The sequence below is a fragment of the Geotrypetes seraphini genome, chromosome 1 (assembly GCF_902459505.1).
Source record: "Geotrypetes seraphini chromosome 1, aGeoSer1.1, whole genome shotgun sequence".
NCBI classification, from domain to species: Eukaryota; Metazoa; Chordata; class Amphibia; order Gymnophiona; family Dermophiidae; genus Geotrypetes; species Geotrypetes seraphini.
In genome coordinates this window covers 445,177,835-445,192,905 of record NC_047084.1, presented here as the reverse complement: position 1 = coordinate 445,192,905, position 15,071 = coordinate 445,177,835, and the positions used below count along the sequence as shown (strand labels likewise).

Sequence of the window (15,071 nt, the reverse complement as noted above, 5' to 3'; positions counted from 1 at the left end):
ACTAACCTAATGGCTTACACCATCACCTTCCTTACGCGGGCATCATAGTAGTTAAAAATGGCCACGGCGTTCTTCACAAACTACTTATACCCCTCCCCTCATCTGATGTCATCCAAAGTTCAGACCATCTCATACATACTGTTCAACTTAATTGAAACACATAGTAACACATTCATACAAAGATATATGAAAATACAAAAGTATTCTCACACAGTTAGTCTGCTAACAACATCCAGTCGCTTGTTTCATTAAGCCCTTGAGGCTGCATACTATCTAATTCATACATCCATCTCAGTTCTTTTAAATTTAAGATCCGCTCATAGTTTCCTCCCTCCCACCCAGTTTTTACCATATCAATAACTCTCCATTTGAGATCACTCATTTTGTGTTTACAAAGCATCCAATGGCGAACCATTGGAGCCGTTTCATTATGCGTGTGAACCCGAGATTTGTGTTCAGTGAGTCGAACTTTAACAGAGCGAGTAGTGCGACCCACATAGAGTTTTGGGCAAGGGCACTGTGTAACATAAATCACATTAGAGGAGTTGCAGTCTGTGACCTGTTTAGACCGGTATCTCTTCCCTGTTACCGGGTGATTCCAGCTCTCGCCCACCATAGCATATTGGCACCATTGGCAAGTGCCACATATGTTATGAGAATCAGAGAACCTTTCTGTCTGTATTGAATATGTCGAATTTATATACTCACCTATATTTTTTGGATCTTTTATAAGCTAAAATAGGGGGCTCTCCAATGGACTCGTCTATTAGTCTGACGACATGCCAATGTTTGCGCACTACTTGCCCAATCTTAGAGGCAAGGAGAGAGTACTGTTGGACGAAAGTGAAGGTGTACTCAGAATTAGACTTTTGTTGATACTGAAGCAACAGAGGGCGGTGGGCGTATTTAGCTCTCAAATACTCCTGACGTATAATAGAATGGGGATACCCTCTCTGTTGAAATCGTTTTTTCATAATACGTGCCTTTAGCCCTTTTCAATTATTGTTTTCATACTCTGGCAGCAGTGCCACAGCGGTAGTGGGATTTCTCCCCAAGGCGGACTTTGCTTGGCATTTCCCGCAGCCAGGTGGAAGTAAATATTTGGATGGCTCCGGGTGTGTTCTTCACATAGCCGGTTCCTGGCTGAGCGCATAAGGCGTGTGCTTATTTTCCTAAGTTGAGAACGAAGCAGCATTCATTTATTTTTTTCAAGTACCTTTCTTATTTCTAATCTTAATGTATATTTTCTGTAAACCGCTTAGAACCTAACGGATGTAGCGGTATATAAGAAATAAATTACATTACATTACATTACATTACATTACATATTTCTCTCAATGTTTATTTTAAGCATTTTATACCATGACAGTGGGAAAAATATTTTAATGGTTGGCTCTGGGTAGGTTTTTTTTAATGCATTGTTGATAGAGCCAGCTCATTTCAACATGAAACAGGCACACGCTTGGGTCTCCAGCGCTAGCGGGAGCACCACAGCATTCACGAAGTTTATTTTGCAGCTGACTTAGGTCACTATTCTGCGCCTCCCTGTTTTCAGGGTTCTAAGTGTCAGGAGTGTTTCAACAGCTTTTGCCACTGTTGCAGTGATATACCTTGTGTGTGTGTGTCCCCACTCTCTCTGCTTGAAACGACTTAACTACTTTAATTGCGACTGTACTGTTATGCCTCACGGTGCTTAAGAAAGAGATTCTGCCCTGTGCTCAGCTGCCCAATCTCGGTTTTTTTTTTGCCGTTATGGGTCGGCAGAAGGCAAATTGCTGCACAGTGATGTCAGCGGCATGAGTGTACCCTGTGTTTCATACGGGTATCTCTTGTCACCCTCTGAAGGCTGAGTCTATGTAGGTTTAGAGGTTTTCTTATTCTTTGTGCCTCTGTACAACACTGTGTGTGTCTGGTAGCACTATAGAATTGATTTCTGAACTGTCTTTTCTATTTCTAGTGTGCCAGAGACTGCAAGTTTCAAAGCTTCTCACACAGATTTCTCAGGTCGCCATCTTCTCATGGCACCTGCTAAACAGTCCCTCAAACTGGCAGGAAGAACTGTGTGGCTCCTTCTAACCAGGGACAAGTTATCTATTCTCCCAAACCCACAGAGTAGCAAATGCTATGTGGCTGTAGGAATCATCCCTGAAGCTCTCTTTTATCTGATAACAATTAGGATGCAGATTGTTTCCCTGGAGCGGTCAATGCAGCTTCTAGATTACGTCTAGTACGTCTTCACTTTAAAGGCAGTAAGTTTTTGGCTAACATTACATGGAGTTAGCACTGTTTTCAGAATTCCAACATACTCCATCTTACATCGCAAAGCTGGATTTTTTCTGGGAAAATTCCTGTCTTCTTCTAGAATTTACAGCTCTTGTCCAGCCGTTCCCCGACTGTCTGCTTTTCATTCCATTTACTTCATAGTGCCTAAAACGGGGGAATTGGTCAGATGGGGGTTGGATCTCATTCTGGTAAATTAGTTTCTCAGAGTTAGACATTTCTGGAGAAAAACTGTGAGAATATTTACAATTTCCCTATAAGACACCGAATTTGCACTATCTTCGCTTAGCTCTCATCGAGCAGCGCTATCAGTTTTGGCAGATGTTATTTGGCCTAGCCATGGCTCCATGAACATTTTTGAAAATGAGGGCAGTAGTGGCGTTTTGGCGCAAACAGGAGATTCAGGTACTTTCTTTCTTAGACGACTGCTTGATTTGGATATCTTCCAGCCAGGTCAATTTGTCAGACACAAACAGGCGATTTCTTTTATTTGAACTTCTTTTCTTCAATTCTTTGGATGTGAATCTTCAAATTTCCAAAGAGCTCTTTTCTCCTGTACTAAGTATTGGAATATCAGGGGATGTTGTTCACTTAGGAGAGGAATGTGTTTCTTCCCAGAGACTGGGGCGACAGGTTACAGTCTCAGGTTTGCCTTCTTCAGTCACCAAGAACAAGAGCATGGGATTCTGTACAGGTTCTAGGATCTATGGTGGTGACTCCACTGGGAACTTCGGCTTGCTTTCACATGAGAACGCTACAGCAGTCGCTTTTGTTCCAGTGGTTCCCGGTATCTCAAGGCTCCAATTGTAGTATCTAGTAGGCTCCTCAAGCATCGCTCAATATAATTTGGTGGCTCAGCGAGATTAATCTTTTCAAAGGCATGCTTCGGTCTTTGCTAGACTGGCTCAAAGTCACCAATCATCCCAGGCTGTCGGGTTGGGGGGGGGGCTCAGTACTTGTTCATTTTTCTGGACTGAAGCATGGTCAGGCTACCATTTCAGGAGTTTCGGACCATTCTTCCGGAATGACGATAAAGGTCTTTTAGGACAGTGTTATGACAGTGGTATTTCTCTACAGCCAGGAAAGTACTCAGTTGGCGAGTAAAGTAATGGTTCTACTTCAATGGGTGGAATCTCATCTTCCTCTTCTGTCAGCGCATCATTTTACAGGGCAGGAAAAGGGTTTAGATAGACTTTCTCACCACAAAATCTGAGCATGGACAGTCTATTGTATGTCAAAATGTACAGCGCTGTGTACACCTTTCAGCGCTTTAGAAATAATAAATAGTAGTAGTAGTAGTAAAATCTTCTACATCCTGGAAATTGGGAACTATTTGCTCAGGCGCTCCAGCTCTTTGTATAAAGGTGAGATCTCCTAGAAGTAGACCTCATGGCCTCGTCTCGAAATTCAAAGCTTCCTAGCTTCTTCAGCAGACGCAGGGAGTGGCAGTCAGAGGGGGTAGCAGCGTTGCTTCTTTCTCGCCTCTGGTTTCTCTTTTTAAGTGTTTTCCCCTGGCTGATGATTGGATGGATTTGCCATCTCAAGCTCGCTTTCAGGGCACAGTCATTGGAGAATCTCCAGATTGGCTGTGCCTTCCTTGCTGTGCGGATCTGATGAGTCTTTCGACGGCTGAACTGTTGAGATTCCTAGTATCTCCGGATTTACTCACTTAGGGTCCGATCAGGATGGATATTTGTCCTATTTTGGTATTACGACCTAGCTTTTGAAAAGTCATGGCTGATGTGTAAGGTTTATGCGAAGCAGGTTATTTCTTCTCTTCTCCAAGCGATACAGACGTCTTCACCTGTGGCTTATGCTTCCGTTTGGTGGCTTTTCCTTTCTTGGGTACTTCTCAACATTGACACCCTTCCAGAGTTCTGTGATTTATATTCTTTCTTTTTTGGCACAAGCGTATTGCCAAGGGCTTAGCATTCAATTCCCTTCAGCTTCAAGTGGCAATCTTAGCTTGTTACAAGGGCTAGGTATCTTGCTCTTTGCTTACTTCTCAGCTTCATGTAGTTCATTTCCTAGAAGGAGTACAGTATAGTCGTACACCTCTTAAGAAGCCCTGTCTGGAGTACAGTCTTAAGGTACTTCTCTGCAGTTTACAGAAGGCTTTGTTTCAACCTTGTCTTTTGACCTGTGTCTTGTGACATTGAACACGGTGTTTCTTGTGGCCATGGCTTCAGCTTGGCGGTTTTCTGAGTTGCAGGCCTTGTACGGCGGGGATTCTTATTTCTGATTTACAAATTCTGGGGTGTCAGTTCGGACAGTACCACAATTTCTTTCTAAGGTGTCATCCTTTCTTTTATGCTGCTCTCACTTTTCCTTCCTTCTTCCTGGGAGGAGGAATGGGGAGGCAAGCTTTTCATCACTGCATTTTTTTTAAAGTGTGTAGGTTTCTAACAACTTTTTAGTCATTTAGATCACCTCTTTTTCAAGGGATGCGACAAACGTATGACAGCGTCCAAAGCTTCCATCGCTCAAAGGGTCCAGGAGGACATTCTTTATGCTTCCTTTGGAGAAGAACTTCATGACTATTCAGCCAGAGCAATGGCGGCTACTTGGATATAGTCCACAGGTTTTTTCCTTGGAGGAGTTTTGTCATGCGGCTACTTGGTCTTCCAAGAATACTTTATCTCAGCATTACCGGTTGGATGTGGGGGCGCATGTGGAGACAGCGTTTAGTGCTTCGGTTGTTGCGGAGGCAGCGTTTGCTTCCCACCCAGATTGAGGATTGCTTTGCTACATCCCACTGGTCTCTGGATTCATCTGCTGCTGTTGCTGAGGAAGGAAACATTATGTTCTTACCTGTTAATTTTCTTTCCTTTAGATGCAGCAGGTGAATCCAGAGCCCAACCCTTTCTGGATATTGACTATCGGTTTTTTTCTTTGGCAACTTTCGAAGTCTGTTATTATTGATAATTGTATTCTGTATTATTACCTTTTGAAATTTGTTATGGGAAAGAAGTTTTTTACATGCTAAGCATATTGATGGTTATGGATGCTTGGGCAAGGAGCAATACTGAAGATTCAGGAGGTGTGCCAGCCAATTGGACAACCTGTTATTCAGTTTCTCTATCTCCACCTGCTAGTAGATGTGTGCTATCCCATTGGTCTCTGGATTCATCTGCTGCGTCTAAAGGAAAGAAAATTAACAGGTAAGAACATAATTTTTCCTTCTTAATCTTCACCAGCATGAGTGCTTTCTGCAAGAATGCTTCTCGCACCAGCATTGGATTCTCTCTGATGCCACTTCCTGGACCTGTGACCTGGAAGTGATTCAGAGGGGAACCAGGCTGGTGCAAGCAACAGGCAGAAGTTGCTCATGCTAGCGAAGATAATACGTAGGTACGGGGTGGAGGGAAGAGATGGCACAAGGGTGGAATGGTGTGACAGGGCAGGGCGGAAAGGTGCCAGCGCCCCCACGGAATTCGCCCGGGACGGTCTTCACTCCCCACACACCCCTTACTACACCTCTGTCCCTTGTATTTTCATGACTAGTTTTTGGGGGAGGCTGTGGGTTCAAACCCATGCTACTCCATTGCGATCCCGGGCAAGTCACTTAATTCCTCCCCCCCCCCCATTGCCCCAGGTATATTAGATAGATTGTGAGCCCACCAGGACAGACAGGGCAAAATGCTTGAGTACCTGAATAAATTAATGTAAACCATTCTGAGCTCCCTTGGGAGAATGGTATAAAAAATTGAATAAATAAAATTAACACACCCATCCTTAGGCCCAAATACAATGAAGTAGAGCTCAAGCTTAAGCATTACTGTTAAGTAAAACTTTAGGCATGGATCCATCAGAATGCTTGCCTGCACTCTGTAAGTGGTTGAATAGTTTCAGACACTTTCTCTCTCTCTCCCTTCCTATTTATTAAAAAAAAAAAGACATGTGTGCTGTTTGGCTCTACCTTCTTAATGATCAAACATCTGCATATAAAGTTTTGCACATTGCTGAATTTGGCAGGAGAGACCCAGAGAAGGGTGATAAAGATGATGGGACATCTTCTGTATGAGGAAAGTCTAAAGAGGCCAGGGCTCTTCTGCTTGGAGAAGAGATGGCTGAGGGGTGATATGAAAGAGTTTTATAAAATACTGAATGAAGTGGAACAGGTAGACAATGAATCATTTGTTTACTCTTTCCAAAAATACTAGGGCATGCAGTGAAGCAATTAAGTAGTAAATTTAAAGCAAACCAGAGAAAATATTTCTTCACTCAGTATGTAAATGAAATCTGGAATTCATTGCTAGAGAATGTGGTAAAAGAAATTAGCTTAGCAGGGTTTAAAAAGGATTGGCTAATTTCATAAAAGTCCATAAGCTATTATTAAGATGGACTTGGGAAAATCCACTGCTTATTTCTAGGATAAGCAGCATAAAATCTGTTTTACTCTTGAGATCTTGCCAGATACTTGTGACCTGGATTGGCCACTATTGGAAACAGGATACTAGGCTTGACAGACTTTTGTTCTGTCCCATATGGCAACGCTTATGTCCTTATGTATTTCCAATGTTAACACATATCCACTTCTATAATGATACTCATACTGTGACATAATTGCTCCTTAAGCTCTGTAGCTTTTATACAGGTCTGGCATGCTCAAAAGCCATCTATCCCAGAGGTGGCTGCATCCATGTTTAAAGTAGGTTTTTATACAGCTGATCACTATGTGTGGTCTGGAAAGGTTATTGATAAACACAAATAAATAAATGCTTCCAGAATATGAAATCATAACAATGCCATGGGTTCCTGTGTGCAGGAAGAATACTGCAGAACTCCAGTTTCTTGTGGCTATTTCTGCCTTTGTTCCTCTGAAAGGTTTCTTTTTGCTATATTTAACTCAGTGATCTCAAATTCGCGGCTCAGGGGCCACATGTGGCATGCCAGGTACTATTTTGAGGCCCTCAATATGTTTATCACAATCACAAAAGTAAAATAAAATAGTTTCTTAATCATATGTCTCTTTAGCTATAAATTACAATATTCTTATTAAGACTTAGCCAAAAGGAAAGATTTATAAACTATAAAGAGTTTTACCTCATGCAAAATTGTCATTTTTTTAATAAGACATTATCTATTTCTGAGGCCCTCCAAGTACCTACAAATCCAAAATGTGGCTCTACAAAGGGTTTGAGTTTGAGACCGTTGATCTAACTGGATATTATCACCTTTGAAATGAAAAAGGATACAGTTCAGTGAGGGAAACTGACAAACTGTCTTTAAAGATTGTCTTGTATGGCACTTCTTGTTGTTTTATTAGTTAATGAAAGCCTTTATTTGCAGCTTATTAGAAGCCTTGATCAGTGCCACAAAGGGGTCAGCTGTAATGTCATTTGGACGGTGAAAGGAGACTCTCTTCTCTGGTCACAGCACCATGCTAGAAATCTGAACAGGCTAAGTCACACTGCAGTCAACAAAGAAAATTTAGAAATTGTTTATAACTATGGCAATTCAACTTTTCCCATCACTACTAGTTTATCTCTCTCTGAAATGGTTTGTACTTAAACTTCAACTAACTAACTAAATAAATAAAAAGTGCCCTTCCCATTGTCTCTCACTTTATAATCCCAAATTTGTGTTCCTTGTTCTTCCCCCCCCCTCTGGTTTTACCCATTTTCGCTGGGTTTTACTAAACCACGGAAGAACTTCTTACTGCAGGCCGGTGAGGTAAATGCTCTGGGGCTCATAGGAATTGAATGAGCATCAGAGCATTTACTTCGCTGACCCGCGGTAAGAAGTTCTTCCACGGTTTAGTAAAAGGAACCTTTTGTTACTTAAAAAAAGGAAAAAAAAATTCTTCACCTTCTCCACCATCTGCCATTTCCAAAAGGTGATTTTATTTTATTGTATGTTAATATATTTATTTATTAGGATTTATTTGCTGCCTTTTTGAAAAAATTCACCCAAGATGGTGTACGGTAAGAATGATCTAGACCAGGGGTGTCCAACCTGCGGCCCCGTGAAGTATTTTGTGCGGCCCCAGTCGAGGGCAATGCAGTCTTTTCCTCTGCTGCCCCCGAGTGTTTACCGTCTTGCTGGCTCCTTCCTCTATGTTGCTGCAGCGTTTGCGCGTTTGTGCAGCCCCAGAAACATTTTTTCCGGCCAATGCGGCCCAGGGAAGCCAAAAGGTTGGACACCTCTGATCTAGACATAGGCAATAGATCAAGCACAAAAATATTCAGATAACAGTTTATATTATGGCATACTATGGCACTTACAATGCCAACACAGCACACAATAGAACATCTTAATAGGATAGGGTGTAAGCGGACATCAAACATAACATAACATCGTACTTATAAACCGCGTAACCGTAAGTTCAAGTTTATTTAAAATTTCTTATACCGCCCAATCAACCTTCTAGGCGGTGTACAAAGTCATAAAAACACACTTTGTCTAAAATACATATTTAAGATGACAAAACATCGTTAAAAATAACGATAATTTTTAAAAACAGGCGGGGTTCCCTGAATGGAAAACTCTTAACAATCAATATAGTTTGGAGTTCTTATGCTTTCAGGTGGATTTCCTGGGACACCAGGCCGCTCAGTGGTATAAATTAATATCTGGATATATGAATAAAAAACCAAAGACTGGTCTTCGGGACATTTGGAGCATTGGGATTAAGCATCAAATTACTGCGTCTCAATGGCCATGAATTTGGTCTTGGAGGATGAGATGTACGATGTCAGCATCTATGAGACAAACATGGTTTTTCCTGTTGCATAGAGCATTCTGGACCCCTGTTCGGTTACAAAAATTAGATTGCTCTAAGTCTGATAGATGTTGGCATTGTCATCTTGAAGCAGGGACTTTAGATCATTTCTTGTTCTATTGTCCATTTATTATGGATTTCTGGAAATCAATTTGGGGCCAAATTAATAGTTTGTTAGAAAATCATGTGGCATTATCATATGATACAGTATTATTTGGCATGTCTATGAGGGCTAAGAGCCAAATATATTCCAAAAATAATAAACTCTTATTTTAACAGGAGTCGCCATACAACAAATAACATGTAATTGGAAAAATTGGAATAGATTAAATTATAGTTTTTGATGGAATTCAGTATGTCATATTTATAAAATGGAAAGAACATTAGCTATTCAGAAAGGGAATTTTAATAAATTTCAAAATGTGTGTGGGCCATTAACAAATTATTGTAATGAATAGGTATTATTTTCTCTGATTTGTACAAATGATAGAATGGGGAGGGGGGATTTTATTATATGGTATATGTGTTATGAGGTATTGAAAGGATGGGAGGGAAAAAAGGATAATTCTGTGTAATATGAAGAATTGTAGAATTTAAAGTGATGTATTTATGTTAAAATGTTGTTACTTTTTGATGCACTTGATATAAGTTATAAAAATGAATAAAGAAATGGGAAAAAACCCCAACAACACTTAAAACAAAGACAAACGCGAACAAAAGGTAAAAGGGCAAGAACTACAATAATCAAATAGAAAGAAAACATATAGGGAAAAAAATAAAAGGAAGGGTAGCTAAATATAGAATCAAGCTATGTTGCCCTGAATAGGACATTTAGGCCCTGATTCTGCAAAGTGCTCCCGATTGTAGGCAGCTGTAGGTGTCCTACAGCTGTCTAATCAGCCAATCAGGAGGTACTTTTTCTAAAAAAGAAAATACTCCCCAGGCAGGCCGCCTATATTGAAGGTGCCTCCAGGGAGCCTAGAGAGGCCCGTAAGTCCGCCTAAGCTTGCCTAAGGCTAGGCGGTAGCCTTAAGCAAACCTAGGCAGCCCTACGGATCTCCCTAGCAGAGCTGGAGACGCTTACAATGTAGGCTAGCAAAATGCTGGCCTACATGGTAAGTAGACACGGCCGCTGTACCTAATTGCGGCAAGGATCTCCCTGCCGCAATTAGTATAGTGGATGCGGCTACGGCTGGCAGTCTCCCCTCTCCAACCCCCCCCCCCCGACAATCGTGGCAAGAGGGTGCCCAACCCCTCCTGCCAACAAAAGCCGCGATTGCCAGCAGGAAGGTGCTCAATCCTTCCTTCAGACAGAACCCGCCCCCCCCCCGAATATCGCCAGCAGTAGGGTGCCTAAATCCTCCTGCCGGACCCCCTAATGGCCCCTCCTCTGAAGATCGCCAGCAGGAGGGTGCCCAACTTCTCCTGCTAGACCACCCAACGATCCCCCTAAGATTGCCGGCAGGAGTGTACCCAGGTGGGACCTAAGGCTCCCGGGCCTATTATGATTGGCCCAGGCGCCTTAGGCCCCACCAGTAGGCGGAGCTTTGGGACGGATGGGCCAATCCGGCCTCATTCCGTCGTTGGCTGCCTGCCGGACAGGCGAGTTTGACTCCCGTCTGTCCGTCCAACTACACAAAGGTACGGGGAAGGGGGGTGGGGGTGTCGTGGGGGTCGGCCAGAGGGGTCGCGGGTCGGCTTGGGGGCGGTCGGAGGTTCTTGGGGGGGGGCGGTCGTTGGGGGGAGGGGGGGTTGCGTCGAGGGCAGGAGGGCCTGGGATCCCTCCTGCCCGTAATGTAGTGCGGGGTGGGGGTAGGGTGTCGCCGTGGCCAGGAGGGTTTGGGCTCCCTCCTGGCCCGAACAACTAGGGGGGGGGGGTCGCCAGGGCCAGGAGGACTTGGGCTCCCTCCTGGCCCGATATTGTCGGGGAGTTGGGGAGTCGGCGGGGCAAGAGGGCTTGGGCTCCCTTTTGCCCCGATCGTGTCGGGGAGTCGGCGGGGCAAGAGGGCTTGGGCTCCCTCTTGCCCCGATCGTGTCGGGGGTGCTGCGGTTGGCTGGGGCAAGAGGGCTTGAGCTCCCTCTTGCCCCGATCGTGTCGGGTATCGGGACCGCCAAGAGGAAGCAGCAGGACACCGGTAGGAGCTTCTACATGATGGGGGGGGTCGGGGAGGCTGTGGGGGTGCGAGCGGTCCTTCAGGGTGGGGGTGCGGGTGCGTGCGAGCGGTCCTTCGGGGTGGGGGTGCGAGCGGTCCTGCGGGTGGGTGAATCGGACGTCGGGGGGGGGACTATGTAAAAAAAATTTTGTACAACGCGCTCACGCGTATAACGTGCAAGGGTATGCGCGGTACGTAAAAACCACGTATAACACGCGCGTTATATGCGAGAAAATACGGTAAATCTGTACCTCCTCTAGTACATTGTACTCCATGTATGTTAACTTGTAACGAAACAACAAGGCAAGCAGTCCACCAAAAAATCCAACATGAAACAAAAGAAGATCGGCAGAAAATAAGGAGATTCAAATCAGGTTTATTCAAGGTGCTCCCAAGAACCATGCCCGATGAATTTCACCTAACAAGGCTAATCAACGCTAACAGAAAACCATGTCATACCACAGAACATAGATACACCTTCACCCAATATGGAATAAGTAATCACAAACTAAAAATAGAAATATATAGATAAAGGTTAAACTGAAGCGCCAAGAAGCCAAACTGCATACAGTGAAACACCACAGAAACAATGACACATTGCCCACTAATATTCTGCAAAATATAAATATAACAGATGTAAATTTGAAGAAACTGACAATCACCACTTTACAAATTAACAAATAGAAATAAAACACTGTCACTGGCACTGTCATCTTGAAGCTGGTACATTGGATCATTTATTATTTTTTTGTCCTCTGATACATAATTTTTGGAAATCTATTTGGAGTCAAATAAATAATTTACTTGAGAATCCGGTAGCGCTTTCATATGATACGATACTATTTGGAACATCAATGAGGAAAAAGAGTCAAATATCTTCTAAAAACAATAAACTTTTACTCATAATGACAGGAGTTGCCATTCAACAAATTACGAGAAATTGGAAAAATTATGATAGACTAAGTTATAAATTCTGGTGGAATTCATTGTGCCATATTTTTAAAATGGAGAGAATATTAGCTATTCAGCAGGGACGATATAAAAGATTTATTATAAGAACATAAGAACATAAGAAATGCCTCTGCTGGGTCAGACCCGAGGTCCATCGTGCCCAGCAGTCCGCTCACGCGGCGGCCCAACAGGTCCAGGACCTGTGCAGTAATCTTCTATCTATACCCCTCTATCCCCATTTCCAGTAGAAATTTGTCCAATCCTTTCTTGAACCCCAGTACCGTACTCTGCCTTATAACGTCCTCTGGAAGCGCATTCCAGGTGTCCACCACACGTTGGGTAAAGAAGAACTTCCTAGCATTTGTTTTGAATCTGTCCCCTTTCAACTTTTCCGAATGCCCTCTTGTTCTCTTATTTTTCGAAAGTTCGAAGAATCTGTCCCTCTCTACTCTCTCTATGCCCTTCATGATCTTATAAGTCTCTATCATATCCCCTCTAAGTCTCCTCTTCTCCAGGGAAAAGAGACCCAGCTTCTCCAATCTCTCAGAATATGACAGGTTTTCCATACCTATTATCAGACGTGTTGCTCTCCTTTGAACCCTCTCGACTAATGCCATATCCTTCTTAAGATACGGCGACCAATATTGGACGCAGTACTCCAAATGCGGGCGCACCATCGCCCGATACAACGGCAGGATAACTTCTTTCGTTCTGGCTGTAATACCCTTTTTGATTATACCAAGCATTCTATTCGCTCTCTTAGCAGCCGCTGCACACTGTACCGACGGCTTCATTGTCATGTCCACCATTACCCCCAAGTCCCTTTCCTGGGTACTCTTATTCAATAACATCCCTCCCATTGTATAGTTGTACCTCGAGTTTCTGCTCCCCACATGTAATACTTTACATTTTTCAATGTTGAACTTCATCTGCCATTTCGCCGCCCATTCTTCTAATTTGTTCAAGTCCCTTTGCAACTTTTCGCAGTCCTCTGTAGTCCGAGCTCCATTAAATAGTTTGGTGTCGTCCGCAAATTTTATTATCTCGCACTTCGTTCCTGTTTCTAGATCATTTATGAAGATATTAAATAGCAGCGGCCCGAGCACCGAGCCCTGCGGGACACCACTCGTGACCCTCCTCCAGTCGGAGTAGTGACCCTTCACTCCTACCCTTTGTTTTCTACCCTCCAACCAGTTTCTGATCCATCTATGAACGTCTCCTTCCACCCCATGGTTCTTCAGTTTCCGGAGTAGACGTTCATGGGGCACCTTGTCAAAGGCTTTTTGGAAATCTAGATATATGATGTCTATGGGGTCTCCTTTGTCCATCCGTTTGTTGATCCCTTCGAAGAAGTGCAATAAATTCGTTAGGCACGATCTTCCCTTGCAGAAACCATGCTGGCTGGTTATCAGAAGTTCATTTTTTTCAAAATGTTGATCGATGTTTTCTTTTATCAGTGCTTCTGCCATTTTCCCTGGAACCGAAGTCAGGCTCACCGGCCTGTAGTTTCCCGGGTCACCTCTTGATCCCTTTTTAAAGATGGGCGTAACGTTGGCTATCTTCCAATCTTCCGGGATCTCGCCTGTTTTCAGGGATAAGTTGCAAATTTGCTGCAGTAGTTCCGCTATCTCCTCCTTTAATTCCTTCAGAACCCTTGGATGTATGCCATCCGGACCCGGGGATTTGTCAGTTTTTAGTTTTTCTATCTGCCTACGAACGTCCTCAAGGCTCACTTCTATGGATGTTAATTTTTCTGCCTGACTTCCGTTGAAGAATTGCTCAGGTTCCGGTATGTTGGACGTGTTTTCGTTTGTAAATACAGACGAGAAGAACATGTTAAGTCTTTCTGCCACTACCTTCTCCTCCTTCACCACTCCCTTCCTGTCTCCGTCGTCCAGCGGTCCCACTTCCTCTCTAGCCGGCTGCTTCCCTTTAACATATCTGAAGAATGGTTTGAAATTTCTTGCTTCCCTGGCTAGCCTCTCTTCATACTCTCTTTTGGCTTTCCGAACCTCACGGTGACATTCTTTTTGATGCTTCTTGTGCTCTTTCCAGCTCCCCTCAGTTTTGTCCTTTTTCCATTTCTTGAATGATTTTTTCTTATTGCCTATCGCTTCCTTCACTGTTTTGGTTATCCACGCCGGGTCTTTTGTTCGATTCTTTTTACACCCCTTCCTGAATCTGGGGATATACAGATTTTGTGCCTCGCTCACCATGTCCCTGAAGAAGGACCAGGCATGATTTACCGTTAGCCATGTTTTGGAAGTGTTCCTAAGTTTCTTCCTTACCAATTCCCTCATTGCTTCGTAGTTTCCTTTCCTGAAGTTAAACGTTGTCGCAATGGATCTCTTGCCTTTTGACACTCCTACCTCAACCTTGAACTTGATCATATTATGATCGCTGTTTCCCAATGGTCCCACTACTTCTACTTCCTTTGCAGGTCCCCTTAACCCATTTAGGATTAGATCCAGAGTGGCATTTCCTCTCGTCGGTTCTCTAACAAGCTGTTCCATGAAACAATCCTGTGTAGCTTCCAGGAATTTTGTTTCCCTAGCGCATTTCGAGCTTCCAAGCCTCCAGTCTATCCCAGGGTAGTTGAAGTCTCCCATAATAACCGTGTTGCCGCTTTTGCATTCACGCTTCATCTCGGCTTCCATTTCCTCATCGATATCTCTGGTTTGCCCCGGTGGGCGATGTTTGGGAGCCATTAACAAATTATTGTAAGGATTGATTATAGTTAATAATTTATTTATTTATTTATTTATTTATTTGGATTTCTATCCCGTCCTCCCAGTAGCTCAGAACGGTCTACAATGAACATACATAGTGGAGAGTAAATAGACATATACGTAATACAACAGGTTTAGTAATTGGATTTATAGATTTTGGAGAGAATTAAATACAGGGAGAGTATAGCAGAAAGAGAGAAGGGGGAAATACAGTAGTTTAGTTTAAGGAAAGTT

The 15,071-nt window shown here is 43.3% G+C and overlaps 1 protein-coding gene across 3 annotated transcripts in view; it reads left to right on the top strand.

Annotated features, from left to right (window-relative positions):
* The window catches only part of BNC2 (basonuclin 2), a 1,455,515-nt gene that overhangs the window by 266,300 nt on the left and 1,174,144 nt on the right, over positions 1-15,071 (top strand). The window lies entirely within an intron of this gene.